Below are 5,174 nucleotides of genomic sequence, written 5' to 3'. Positions count from 1 at the left end.
GGGCCCCCACCAATTTGTCCTTAAGGGGCCACACCACATTTTGCGCCCAGGGGCCCCCACCAACCTTAATCCGGCCCTGGATAGACCTGTATGTGATGAATAGCTGGCTGGAGGGTTGTCTTTGGGGCTGGAGCGCAGCTGTGCCTGGTATGTTCAAACATTTAGTCTTAAAGGGATGTTCTCGTCTGGGCATTCACATTCAGTTTCATTAATCTTCCATATATAAACATTTCTTCAATTGGATGTTATTAAAAAAAATGTTTCTGTGTGAAGATAATTTCTCCTAAATGTAGTGATGTTGTCCCTTAGAAACGAGGTAGCTTCCTCGGATACGACCACCTCACACTCTGGCCAGTGGCCAGACATGCGCTATAGAGCCCTGCCTGACCTCCTGGATTCAGCGATCATTACCACAGGACGGCTGTGGGACATACAGTAACTCCCGGACATTTCATATACAAAACCTTTTGTTTCTTTGTGCAATCCATCCAGCAGAGGGGGCCGTATCCAAGGACACAGTCTAGTTTCTAAGGGACCGTATCACTACATTTATGTGAAATTATCTTCACACAGGAAATTTTTTTTTAATAACATCTAATTGAAGAAATGTTTATATATGGCAGATTTATCAAACTGAATGTTAATGCCCAGACGAGAATACCCCTTTAACACTCAGAAGTAAAGAATATGAGCAAAGCAAGAGACATAATATAGTGAGGCGTGCCGCCTGCCTGACAGGGGGTGTATAAGGGGTGACCAAGGTCATGCGTAGATGCCCGGCAGCTGTCATGTCCGCTGACTATATACCCAAATATACTGGGCACACTCGAGTCTAGAAGATATAATGATGGGGTGAGAGGATGTGCTTCATGTGTTGCCCTTGTGAGTGCGGTATATAAGTGCAGGACTGTGCTGTATACTTATGTGCACTGTACAGTCCTTATATGTAGAAGAAGAAGGTGCGGCGTAGGGAGATACAGTCATCCAAATCCATACAGTAATATCCCACATTGTTTTACATATCATACATCCAAGTTATTGTAGACACCTACCGGACCACATATAAACCAAATATATGGTGTCCTGTATCATTAGCAGGTCTTTCTTAAGAAAATGTGTGACCTGAACCCAGATTATATGCAAATTATCATATAAGTTCACAGTTACTTAGCCTCATTGCTCCTCAGTTACTACCCAGTACCTTCCACTGACACTTGAATGACACTGCCTTGCTTCTCATGTGAAGCTGGCATAGAGAGACAAGCAGATGGAACCAAGATTCTGGTGTCATTTTAAAGAAGGGAATCTCAACGTTTTTATATTTTGATAGATCGGGTATTTTGGGACGCGGCGATACCTAATGTGTCTGTGATTTTTACTGTTTATTATGTTTTATATCTAGGGAAAGGGGGGTGATTTGAATTGTTAATATTTTATACATTTTTTACATTTTTTAAACTTTTTTTTTCTTTTTTTTTCACTATTTCTTAGACCATCTAGGGTACATTAACCCTAGATGGTCAGATCGTTCCTACCATATACTGCAGTACAACTGTATCTCAGTATATGGCATTTCTGCACAGTATACGTTACAATGAACCAGTGGCTTATTGTAACGAACATGCAGAAACCATTCAGCTTCGGGTCAGACGAAGACCTGAGGCTGTCATGGCAACCAATCGCCGCCCCCCGATGACGTTCGGGGGAGCGAAGATTGGAGGTAACATGGTGGCTGTAAAGAAGAGGTTAACACTCGCGATCGATAGCAATGGGTCTTTGCTGCAATATGAGCCGTGAGCCCTCTTCATACACCCTTCATAGCTCCGTGGCGGATATATACGTTGCAGAGCGTGAAAGGGTTAAACCTCCCCGACCTGCACCGCATAAGAACTAAAACCACTCATCTGCGCCCGAAGTACATCATACATGGGGTTGTCAATATTATCTCAAATTTTATCTATTTTCCTCAATATTACAAACTCTAGCAATTCCTCCCATTTCTCAAAGGAGGCATGTCACGGTTACACCCGCGATCCCCTCAGCTCTCACTTACCTCTCCTGGCTCCGGCCTGCACTCTTGCTCCCAGCGTGTAGGCCGCGTGCTCCTTCCGTGCAGTCGCGTGCTCCTGCCACTAGAGGGGGCGCGCGCGGACTTCTCCCAGCCTTAAAAGGCCATCGTCCTCCTTATTGGCTCTGGCATTCCTGGCTTGGCTATATAACTTGGCGACTCCCAGCATCCCCTGCCGGATCTTCAGGTCATTCTACTGGAGTGAAAGCCTTACTGAGCGGTTCCATATGCCTCCGTGTTCCCGTGGTGGTTCCCGTGGTGATTCCCGTGTTCCCGTGGTGATTCCCGTGTTACTGTTGCGGTCCTGCAATCCTGTGGCAGTCCTGCAATCCTGTGGCGGTCCTGCAATCTAGTGCCCTTCAGAGGTCCTGCCAGCCGTCCTTCAGAGGTCCTGCCAGCCGTCCTTCAGAGGTCCTGCCAGCCGTCCTTCAGAGGTCCTGCCAGCCATCCCGAGGTCCTGCCTGCCTTCCCGTGGTCCCCGTGTCCCTACCTTGGCTGTCGCCGCAGGCCTGGTCGCGCCCGCGGAGCGACCCGGTGACTCCCCGCCGCAGCAAGACCATCCCGCTTTGCGGCGGGCTCTGGCGAAGACCAGGAGTTCACTTAGACTCCGCTCCCGGGTGCGGCTAAGGTTGTTATCTCCCGCGGTGGTCCAGGGAGTTCACTTACTTAGTCCTAAGGGACTAATCTCCATAGACTTCGAGGAAGCCTTCGTAATTATCTTATTCAACCTTTGGCAATCTCTACTAGAGATACAGTTACCCCAAGCTGCTAATGCAAAAGCAAATCCACTCATCATAACCGTACGATAAAAACCTACCATCATTGTCCGTGACACATCAAATGACCTTAATCTACGTAAAAAGAATAGATTACCGTTAGTGCGCCTGCATACGTTTTCGATGTGCTCATGCCAGTTTAATTTTTTGTCAATGACTACGCCCAGGTATTTGTAACTTCCAACCTGCTCCACCGCTGTCCATGCGGTTGGGACGTGTCATCCCGTCTCCACGAAAAATTTATAACCAATTCCTTCGTCTTATTGACATTTAACATAAGCTCATTTGAGTTACTGTCTGCCTATATTCACTATCATCCCCCTCCTTAATACAGCCCACCAATACAGTCATCCGAATATTTCTGAAGAAAGCAACCTGAACCATTTTTCCTACAATCTGAGGTGTACAGGATAAACAAAAAGGGAGCTAACACAGTACCCTGGGGGGCTCCAGTGCTGCACACCACCTCGTCAGACCATCTATTCCAAACTGGACCTTCTGTGGTCTTAAGCTCAGATAAGTCATCAACCATTTAATCAAAGTCGGTTCCACCCGCATAACCTGTAATTTCAACTCCAGCAGCGCCGGAAGGATAGGATTAAATGCTCTGCTGAAGTTGAAAAACGTCAGGCGAACCTCTGTTTTTGGGGCTTCCAGATGAGCAGATTAATCAACGCATCTTCTACTCCCAACCCGTAACGGATCTATGAAATCCTTAACCACACTAGACAAGTGCCGTATAACCGATCTTTCTAGGATTTTCATAACCACCGCAGTCAGCGCGATTTTGATGTCAGGCGGCTTACAAATCAAACTTCGGTTTTCCGTATTTTCAAGGAGATTTCAGAATTGACTTTTTTGGGGATCATTACTGTTTTTAATGAAATTTTTCAATATATAAGATTAGAAGCCACCTATAGCCTAAGGATTACTAAGAGCTCAAAATGCGTCAGTCAGGCGTGTTATGTGTTTTTTGTCATGATGGAAGAATAAAGCTTGAAAAATTTTTTAACACAGTGCTGGATTTTCTTTGTCCTCTTTTGGATCTATGCATGGACACCTATGACTGGCCCTCGATGATGGTGGCATAACACCCTACTAACGCCACGTTGATAAAAACTGTATCTGCTCCCAGTTTAAACGACTAAATGAAAAGTGAAGTGTTTTGTATTCTATGACTAAGTAGAGGCCGGAGGTGTAGGATAAGACAGCGATGACTCCTGAAATGTAATGTGTAGGATTCCTATGTACAATGAGTCAAATTGCCTGTAATTTCCTAATCCATTTAAGAGCTTTTCCATGACAGTTCCTGGATTGATCCATCTTTGTGCCTGACAGTCTGACTTAGAAATCAGCAGTATCCGAGTATAATGCATGTCTTGTGCCCTGGCTCACTATATATAATTAGTACCTAACAAGTTAGTGCCCCCTTTTAGTCGGCAAAGGACCCTAATTGTAGATATTTAGTAATGACTGCTTTCTGATCCTACAGAGATCCTTCACGAACACATAACACAGCGGTGCCCTGGGCGTGTTTTATTAGAAATCTGAAATAAATATGTAGGCTACAGCTCCGGTTCCTGATACAGTATAATTATATTATGACAGGGCCGTAAAGAAGACGAAATCCAGATGTCCTGCAAGAAGCCTAAACATCTCCCATGGTTGAAGGTATCCTACAGCTTCTGAGGAGTTTGCTTCTGAGGAGTTTGCTTCTAATGATTGTTGTATGTTCTCATGGAAGTTCTTTAAATATTTCTTAATAATTATTTCTTATCATTAGTGTTAGGGTAGAGTCGTATTATGTGAGTTTTGGTTTTACCCTATGAAACAGAAGGACAGCAGCCAATTGGTTGGGATCAATGTGCTCTTCTGGTCTGGTGGATATTGGTAGAAAAATGAAGAAGCCGATTGACCGGGCTATATAGATTTGGTGTCCATCTCTGTCCTTGCTGCCAGGTTTAAAATGCTGAAGAAAGTTGACCAGTTCTTCGTTAGTGTATTGGAAGACATTTTGTTTGTAAAGATTAGTAATCATCACCATTTTTAGTAAATTATTTGAACTACAAACCATGATTAATAATAAACATTATCCACAGATCTGGAATTTATTCAAAATGGCTGACTGTTTTACCTTAAAGGAAATCAACCATGTATGTAACATTAAAAATCATATTAATACTTACTCCCTCTTCCCCTTGATTCCGGTGAAGTAAACTTAAAATGAGCAACCCGGAGTGCCGGACATCTTGTCCCCGTGCTGCTAATTCTAAGTTTGTTTTCTAGGTGATCCTGATGTGTCAATCTTAACAACGGACGGGATCAAGATG

This window comes from Engystomops pustulosus, chromosome 5 (genome assembly GCF_040894005.1).
Source record: "Engystomops pustulosus chromosome 5, aEngPut4.maternal, whole genome shotgun sequence".
Taxonomy (NCBI): Eukaryota; Metazoa; Chordata; class Amphibia; order Anura; family Leptodactylidae; genus Engystomops; species Engystomops pustulosus.
The sequence above is the reverse complement of the archived record's forward strand: the minus strand, read 5'-3'. Positions refer to the sequence as shown.